Source organism: Mastacembelus armatus, chromosome 20 (genome assembly GCF_900324485.2).
Source record: "Mastacembelus armatus chromosome 20, fMasArm1.2, whole genome shotgun sequence".
Taxonomy (NCBI): domain Eukaryota; kingdom Metazoa; phylum Chordata; class Actinopteri; order Synbranchiformes; family Mastacembelidae; genus Mastacembelus; species Mastacembelus armatus.
In genome coordinates this window covers 16,770,122-16,780,491 of record NC_046652.1, presented here as the reverse complement: position 1 = coordinate 16,780,491, position 10,370 = coordinate 16,770,122, and positions in this window count along the sequence as shown.

Below are 10,370 nucleotides of genomic sequence, written 5' to 3'. Positions count from 1 at the left end.
AAATAATTGGCACATAATCCTAAATTTCTATGACTTACACAGATTGGACTGGGGGCATGAAAGGACCAAGGTACTTTCAGTGACTTCTGACAGTAAAGGGAAGATTTAACCCGCTGATCTGGGAACATCATTTCAGTTTGGGATTGTGAGATTTGAGTTAGCAACTTTCTGTTCTCAGATTCAAACATATGCGCGTGTGTGTGCTGGAAATGAATGGATGAACACAGGTTAAGAGTCTTCTGGCCATGTAGCAGGGCAGATCTGGGGGTTGATTACATACACCAACTATCCAAACAGCCACCACCTCCTCCTCCTTCTTCCTCTGTAAACAGGAGTCATTTCCAATCCAGCTGAAGCTCAGGGACAGTGGTGGGAGTCAGGGACACGAGGCGGCCAGGGAGTGTAAACGCCAGCCAAAGGGAAATGCAATCATGTACGCTATAATGAGACTCATAACTCATTGGAGTTCTCCTTGGTCTTCATTTTTAAAAAAGTTATGTTTTTTTTTTCTATCACACAAATGAGAAGCACCACCTGCCTACAGTAGAGCTTAGTATCATTGTTCCACAGAAAAACAACAGAGCCCCACACATAAGCCTCCCCACATGCCATCTATCCCCTTTGACATCCAAGAAAGACCCACAAGAACTGACTGTGCCATAAAATCTGAGGCAGGGGAGACCACCAACGCTGCAAGGCCCTTTGGAAGGCCTGTTTAGTGGTTTCTCTCCGCCGCCTTCCTACCCTCCCCAGTTAGTGGTTATTACAGACTTTTACAGCCTGGTCACATCGATCGTGCTGATGTGTGTGGAAATGAGGGAAGGTGAAAGACTATGAAAATATGAAACAAGAATCAAATTTAGATTAATCAAAGCCAAAGATTTGCTTTCATCATAAAGGCAGAAATACTTCAGGACCCCAGAACAAATGCACTGATCACTGATCTCACGTCTTCCAATAAAAAAGTCCGTTTAGATGAACGTGGCTGAATGTGGAAAACTTTCCCAAGCTCCTTGGTGCCGTATGTTTCTCACCTACACGGCACAAGAATCCCCCAGACCTGGACACTGATAAATGTGATATTTCAGCCTGTTATGATATCTGCAGCATCCTCTGGACAGCTCTCTGGTGGGAGACACACCCAGTCCATCTCAGCCAGTGGCAATTTACATTCCAGGAGATAACAGCATGGAAAATGTCTTTGTGATAGCGCTCCAAATCAGACCTGATAGCACACTACAAATACCAGACTACAAGGCAGCTTGAGTCCTTGAGTACAAGTGTAGTAGTACAGTAAAAACATCCATGTACATGCTGATTATTTCGGCCACCTGTCAGGACAGTGACATTTGGCCTAATGCACAAACTGATTTGAGGAGAGTCATGTGATCAAGCTCAAGATGACGACACGACAAAAGCATTTCTGTCCCTAACATGATCTCCTCCTGCCTGCCAGCTGCCGACCAAAACAACCTGCCTTCATGCTCTGATCTGCGGCTCAACTACTCGACTCAGAAGAAGAAGGTTTGTTGTCGCAGAGGTGGAGAGGAAAATACTTAAACAAATTGCTCTGGGACGTACAGAACTGGAGTCTTGGTTTAGCCCAAACATGAGTCCACGGAGCCAAGAATATCTCTTCAACAGGCGGCCAAGGAGTTTATCATCTCAGTAATGCTCTGTTGTGTCTCTCTGGGCATTGGCTAAAGGTCATAAAGGTCAGGGGTTAAGCTTAGCAGGGTTTCATGGGTCAGTGGTGGTGATCAGTTTGAGTGCTTGTGCAATAAGATGCTAAACTGACTGGACATTAGGAAAACAAACAGGAGCTCTTCACTAGAAACACACGTTTTTCTTCACCCTGTGCATTTGACTTATAGCACAAATAAGAGAGGAATAAACTTCAGAGCTTAACTGACCACAGACTCCACACACCCCATCACCTTCAACTTAACCTAAAACCTGTGTCTTCTTAAAGATTCCCTGCAGCTAAATGCAGAGAGTGACACACTTCTGGATTACTCCGACTCCACAGATTGCTCACACATGCTCCTGGCTGCCCGCCACATGCCTCCTCAACTCTCTTTCCCCAGCACAGGAAGCCCAGCAGACAGACGAGCGGAGCGCTGTGGTGAGGGTCTGGTAAGATAGCTACAGATCAGCAGGCCTGGTTTGAAATTAACCAGCCAAGTTCCTACTCATAACTCTGACCTTCCAAAAAAACAGCAGTCTATTAGATTACTTGTCCAACTGCAGTTCAGAGCGTTCAGGGCCAGTTTCGTGGCAAGATACAGCTCAATATGCCGAAAGCCAAAAAACTATACTGCTGATTTGGGGTATGTTAGCTTTAGATGCACCCAGAGATATTTGAGAGTTTCAGTTCTTCACTCCTCAAACCACATGCTTCCACTAAATCCTGCCATTTTTCCTGCGTCAGCTCAACTTCTCGTCTATCACATTGTTCATGAGTTAAGACGTTTGAATTTTAAAGTGCAGCCAACAGAGTCCAGTTTCTTTACTGCTTATTCATTATACATTTTTTAGAATTTTTTAAATTCCAACCCTGCACTTTATAAAACTATCCCTTACTGTTCTTTTATCCCATTGTAGATTCCCAGTCCTGGATTGTTGGGACCAAATTTAACTTCCAGAACTTGAAAATCTTACTTCTGACACACCAAAGAAGAGAAAGTTATTATCCAACCTACTGGGTACCTTATCTGCAAACTGGTAGGATGCAGAGCAAAGATGATAGAGAAACCCCCTTAGTCCTAACCAGGGTCCCAGGGACCTGCTGGAGCCTATCCCAGCTCTCTCTGGGTGAAAGGCAGGGGTCCACCCTGGACAGGTCCCCAGTCCATCACAGGGCCACATAGAGACAAACAACCTCACACACTCACACTCACTCCTATGGGCAATTTAGAGTCACCAATCAACCTGACATACATGTTTTTGGACTGTGGGAGGAAACCAGAGGACCTGGAGAAAACCCACACAAGCACAGGGAGAACATGCAAACTCCTAGTCCCCTGATGGGTTTCGAACCAGGAACATTCTTGTGAGGCAACAGAGCTAACCCCCTATACCACCGTGCTGCTCATTATTAACCACGTTTTATCTATTTTAAGAACAAAAATCTACTGACATTATATCAGTGGGAATTTTATGAGTTCAGCGATTGTCTGTGCTGTTAGTTTGTATTTGTGAGAAAGAAACATGCAGCAGTTGTTTGGTGTGTTTCTGAGCAACAATCAAGACCTATGGCACAGGCAAATAAACTAAACCAAGTCGTGGATTCACACATATCACAGTGATTACACCCACGTTTTTGTTTGTTTGTTTTGGTCTTACTGTTTAAGTCATCCAGTCTGACCGCACCACTGAAACCATCGCTTCTCAACTGGAAAGTAAGAGAAAACCCACACCACAGACAGCACCCACCCCTCCCTCCTCCAGGGACATTTAATGTGGTCACTGATATTGACTGTAGTAAGGCAGCGTCGGCCGTGTGTTTGAGTTCGCTCAGAGGACAGACTCAGTGAGCCGCCAGCTGACACAAATAACCTGAGCTGACTCCCCTTCTAGAAAAGAAGACCTGCAGTCTGTCTGGTGATTGTCCCGCTGTCTGCCTCATGTTTTGGCTGTTAGCTTTTATTTAGTCGTTTACTGTTGTCAGCCCACTCGCTCGCTCTCCCACTCTTGGGTCTGGACATCCTCAGCAGCGAGATGAGAAAAAAGATATGTTAGAAAAGAGACAGCTATTTCTTCCGTCTGTCTGTGGTACACACCCATGTTTTCATCTGCAGCACAGGGTGTTGGCCACACAGCAGGGCTCAGAGCTGTGCTCTCTCTTCGCTGACTGATACTCGCCCATTGGAACACACAGTCACTCAATTTCCCAACTAGAGAAGAGAGACGATGGCTGATAACACCACAATGAAGATCCACTTCCCGTTGGTGATATATATAGGTCAAGATAGAGAGCATCCACCGTGTGTATATTTAATACGACACAGTGAATTCTCAGTTAGAGATGCAGCTGACTTAGTCCTATTAACAGAGATTCTCTCACATTAGTGCCTGAAAAGTCTCATGTTTTATTTTCTCAACACCTATGTGCTTATTATTCAGGAGAACGGGAAACTTGTCTCTCACAGCACTGAGAACAAGAGACGTGATGCTCCCAAGTATCCAGAATATCAAAGCATTAGCATAATTACTATTTCAAGTAGAAGGGACCCAACTGCTTCCTCAGTTCTCTTCACAGTTTTCTTGCAGAAAACTTCAAAAGGCCTTCTGTCACTGTTCTTTTTATAACCCAGCAGTTAGACAAAAGGAGCATGAACCAAACCCAGGATGTTAACACAAAAACAGGCTAGGCGGTCGAAGGCAAGAGCCATGGATCTGACAAATCTGTCGGATCCATCACGCAGTCAGAGACCGGATTACTCGTAGCTCTCAGGGTTCCCAGAGGAGCATGAGCGAGATGGAAGAGGAATTGTTTTGTGGTCTTTTCTGTTTTTATGTAACGGTGGTCATTATTCTGCCAGGGCTGGAAAGCCTATTAAGATTCAGCTCATCATGGCTGAACATTTTCTGAATGAGTGAAGGAGGAAAGTGAGATAATGAACAGATTTTATTTGGGTTAAGATAAATATTCTCTGTGCCTGTGGCTGCTGTAGCACACAGGATCCAGTGAAGACTGCAGTTTTTATTCCTCCGTCACCTTCTCGACAGTAATGGTCCCTTCTCTAATTTGATGATATAGTCAAATTTTAGCTAATTGCTTCTGGACTCACTTCAGATGCAAGACTGGAAGTTTCAATGGCAGTAAAACAGCTTTACTCCTGAGCTGTCCAATCCTAAGAGACATCAACATTCCCATTTTTGGAACATTTCTCTCACTGCTTGAGATTTCTCTCCCCCTGCAATAATAGCGCCCACTGGAAATGTTGCACCATCAGCTGTTTATCTCAGGAAATCAATCCTATTATTTGCATAATGGCAGTGGATAGAAATGTACATTAATGTGCATTTCCTTTGCCAACTGTCTCAAAAAGAGTTGCAGACAGAAACAATCCACTAATAACTGCTGTCAGCTCCTGCTTATCCAACCCTGCTTCTCATCCTCCCCAGAAAAAGGGGAAGGGATGGGAAGAATAAAGGCGTTATAGTGGGTCAAGCCCAGCTGCACATGCCCCAAATGCCTATTTAATCAAAAGAAAATAAACCTGGCCAAATTCACATATTGGTGTCTGCACAAGTTCATTTGCCCTGCTGATGGGAGAATTGAAACCTGCTGTTTGAGCGTGAAGGATTCTGGCCCCTGCTACCTAAACACAGCAGAGGAAGCCACGCCTCGCGCTCGGATCCTATGTTATCTTTAAAAAAAAGCACAAATATGACTCTTGGTCCACAGACTTAATGCAAACGCTGAATAGTTTCATAGAACTGCTTTTTCTCTATATTCAATATCTCCATATCTGAAAATAACCATGTTTCTGTGCAGTAACAAATGAGCTTTCAGCACATTTTAATACAGAGAGAAAAGCCACTTTCAGGGACTCATATCTGCCTCCACATTATTCATGCACCTTCTCTTCGGGGCCATCTGTGAACCACAGAGTATCTGAGGCTGGAAGTTTTCACTGAAAATAATAATAATAATGAAATAATGTTGTCTCTTCCTGTCCTCTCCATTATTCCAGACAGGGATATCACGTTACCATAATGAAAGACTGTTGAGGAAAGGCCTGTGTCGTTTGGGCTCCCAGTCAGGTTCAATCCCTGCTCCCACTTCTGGTCTAATCTCAGTCGCTCTTTTTTCTTCTTACTCCCCTTTTTCCATCTAACAATCTCCATCCTGCTGACAGCAGAAATGCATCACACCAACATTTCCCTCCTCATAGCTTCCACACTATAATGAAGAATAAAGGTAAAGCCACTCAGCAGATAGATATTCTCTCTTATGAATCTACACAAAAACAAATGAATATTTTGTTTTCTACTTATAGACTAGATGTAGACTAGATGTAGGCCTGCAGGTGTGAATGTGAGTGTTTGTGTGTGACTGGTGACGTGTCCATGGTGTCACCTGCCTGTTGCCCAGTATCAGCTGGGACTGGCTCCAAACCCATACTGGGCTCGTGAACTGGCCTAAGTGGTATAGATGAAGGGGTTCAGTGTCGTGCATGTGTATGAGTCCACACTCTCACTCACTTCTACAGCTCCCTCCAGTTTTATGGAACATTTTAACAACTTAAGCTCATTGTTTTGTTTCTAACAGCCCACAGCTTTTCTTTCCGCCATTATTTCCAGATGCAGCTATTTTCAGTGAAAAAGGAAGAATTAGTAAATAAATAGTTTAGTGACTAGGTGGCAAATATTGCATTTATTTGTATTTAATTATTTATTTGGACAAAAACACGACTGAAAACAATGTTATGTTGTTTTTGCTAAAACATATTACCCAATCAGCTTTATACGTCTATAACACACTGTCTATAGACATTGAGCTTTTTCTACAAACAGATGTCTATGTCGAATTAAACTAATAGATTTAAAAGATCCTGTGGTCATATAAAAATATGCAAAAGAGCTTTAATAATGAAAATAAGCATTGATTTCTTTGGAGGGCAACCTAAAAAGAAAGAGTAATGCCAAGCTAAACAATGGACACTGACAGAAAGCGAATCTCCTAGAGAATGTCAGGTCAACCAGTCTATCAACCAATAAACCAGGCAGTCACCCATGTTAGTGGGCCACTGTAAATGCTCTTTAATGAGCTTAGGAGCCTGGGATCCAGGAAGCATTGCCCCTTTCCACTGTCTCTAATAAGAACATGTCCCAGGCTGACAACAGCATCATTAGCCAAATCTCCACAGGAAGCTGATAAGTTTTATTATGTAAGAGGAACCATGGCCAGTTTAATTGGAGTCAAAGAAGACTGTGGCATAAATAAGCGAGAACAGACAGAAAGCTGTGTTTTTCTCTGCCTTTTGTGTTGTTCTCCCCGGTCCTGAGGAAATCAAAGGTGGAGGCAAAGTGAGAGAACGATAAAAAAAAATGTTTGCTCCCTTTCTCTGATTGCTGCACAGCTAACCCCAGTCCTGTTGTGCTGCTGCCGGGCGTCAGGCCCAGTTTGAGATGAGGGGGTGTGAGGTATTGTCAGATGTTTTAGGAATTAGGATAACTAAGAATGAAGACCTCTGCAGCTAGTTCAGGATCCATATTTCTCCAACCTCTCAATGCAGTGCAAGAGAACAGGATCTGCACTGCAGATTTAGCAGCAGCAAAGACATATATGTGACACAGACCTGTCATATGATGACGGGAGACACAGCACTATGGACCGACCCCTCTCTTTAGACGGACAGATGCGACACTGTGTTGTGGCTGTAGCTAAACGTTGGGTCTCGTCAACAATCTACAGACACAATACTGATCTGTGTGTGGCTGCCAGCACGAGCCACTCAGGAAACACAGAGCGGTCTTTGTGGCTTCCACCCTCACGTCCAGATTGTCCTGAACTGGGCCCACTACCCTAAGTGCTTGTTTCCATCCAGCCCTTGTACCAACTCTGAAAACCTGCAGTGATTCGACATCGCCTTATCATTTTAAGTGTTTAATGCTTTTAAAGAAGTTAGCAAGTTAAACGTGCTGTTAAAAACAGTCAGGGTGAAGAGATCCACAGCCAGGCTGGACTAGAGCAGCAGGGTCCAGATTCTAAAAGGACGAATGTCTGGTTAACTAACAAATACAGTACTGAGCAGAAGTTTTAGCCACTTTAGATGTTTTAGATTCTTATCACACACCAACATCAGGTGTTTGTTTGGTCCCAGGTTCATTGTGCAGGACAACATGTCCATGAAGAACTCTTTTCAGGGACAAGAAGAACCAGGAGTCCTACAGCAGATGGTCTGATCCCCACAGACCTGATCTGACATGACAAGTCTCTCAAAGCATGTGGGCCTATTACAGGACTGATGTCCAGGAGCAGAGAGGTTTTTACAGGGACAGGTTCCTAGCCTACAGCACCTGGTACCCCAGTCCAGCCTGCTGTCCAAATACTAAGCAGGCCTGACCCTACTTCCCCCCCAAGGAGTCATAAGAACTCCTTTCTGGTCTTGCGGTCCTTAGTATTAACTGTACCATTGCTGAGCCGATTTCATTTGATATTGAGTTTCTTTCCACCACATCCCACCAACATTACCTTCGTTAGCTACGACGTGCCGCTACTGATTGAAGCAAACTGAACAAAAGGCCCTTCCAGGCCAAAGCTGGCATTAGTGGACTAGTGAGGCACTTTAGTTATGACTAATGTTCCATAAAGCTCAAATTACCCCCAAATTAAAATCATATTCATTCAACACAGATGTAAAAATCATGCTAATGCTACCAAAACAAATGTGTATAAATTTTTGATAGCAGTAGGAAACTCACATGTTAATCTAATTTTAGTTCTTCGGCTGCTTTAATGCTCTCCATCTCAAAGAGCCAAAGACCCCGGTCTTTGTGTGTCCCTGTCTCAGACTCTTCAATCAGTGTGTAGCTAACACAAGGTCCTCAATGACCACCAGTTCAAAGAGAACATGCTTCTCATAACCTTCAGTAGATGGCAGAAGGGGCTAATTTACAGATTTTGAATACAGAGTTTAGAAAAGTTTGAAGTAAGATGCAGTTTCTCCAAAGGTCTGACTTTGTGGTTTTGTGCTGTAAAATAAAACAAAGGACATTAAATTGGAAACTTTTTGCCCAACTTCTGATTTCCCTCTGTCCTGACTGTAGCTCTAATGAGTAATTTGTGATCTTTAATGGTGTTGAGATGTCGTGTAGATAGTTCTCCTTCCTTTTAACATGCCCTACTAGTCACATCTGTCTCAACAAGTCTCTGTACACCAAGAGCAGCACAAGGCTTGTTTTCAGTCTGTCTCACTTAACGTCTGCTGCTCTCTTATGCACAGACCTCCAATTTGTACTTAGTGGAACGCAGTGAGGTGAAAAAAAAACACACGAGCATTTCAGGAATTCGCCAGCTACCTACAAGTCACATCTGAAATTAATTGGGCGTGGAGCCGCAGAGGGGGAAAATACTTTCCGGAGAAGTAAAACGTGTGGAAGCTAAAGTTTGCATCGCAGGAGCAATACTGCTGAAGAAGAACAACATGTTTTTACTGAGGGATAATAAATGCTGAAGCTTTGACTGGAAAAATAATAGAAACTGCTGGGAGCCAAAGGAACCCAGAGAAGCCAGTCTGGCCTGACCATTTTGAAAATGATTATAATAAAACAAAAAGGAGTAAGAGCTAAACTCTACAGGATGCTAGCAGCTCTTGAGGCGACACACCTCGACTGATCAAAAGCATAATGTTCAGCTGTTCACATTTCCTTCCTGTTAGCATGCTAACATTTGCCATTTGGCACTAACCACAGCTTTACAGCTTAGTGTGATATCACAGGCAGTACATGCATTTGGCCATAAATCAGCTTTAGATCAAATAAAATGTTGGCCAAGGCTGATGGTGCAGTTCATACATTCATATAACATGGATATGTGTACCAAATGTTATGGCGATCCAACTAATAGTTGCTGGAGAAAGCTCAAAATGTCAACATCCTCAAAAAATAAAGCAATCTAAGAGCAATGCAACCACATGTAAACAAATCCAGTGTTCAGGTGCTGAGAAACCAGGTGGTCTAACGTTCTAGGTGTATGTACGAAATGTCAAAATGTCAGCGATCTGAGAGGGGAGACAATCTACACACAATCTAGCACAAAAGCTTCAGCTGAAGAAATACATATTTCTGAACACTGTACATTAAACTGTGTTAAAAAGTGCATGTGATGGTATAAACCCAGCACTTTGGGTTCTGTGGACTTTGTGTCCCAGGGTAAAGAAACATAGGAGAGCTTGGTGGAGCGCTGTGTTTCCATGGATTCCCACCCATGTCCTGATGGCAGGGGTACAATGGCCATGTGTCTTACATGTGACACCCATGTGACAGCTCATCTTCTGTCACAGCATGCAGTCACGTACTCAAGAGGGGCCTGATCTGGACAGTGCTGAATGCAAGTAGCTGTATCCCCGTCCAGAGTGAGTGTAGAAACCACCACGGTTGCCGACACCGAGAGGCTTCATTTTCCAGTAATTACGTGCCAGACCCCAATCGGACAGTGACGAATCCTACACCTTAGTGGTCCTATTGGTAGGTTCTGTACATCACAGGTGTTTCTACACGGTAAAACACATCATGTACAACAGTTTACCCCATGTTTCCACTGGAGACACACAGGTAATCTGCATTTCGACCCTTGCTGGGGACAATTGGTGGAACTGCAAGAGGAAGTGATTTGAGGAGTACTTTCTCCACATGGC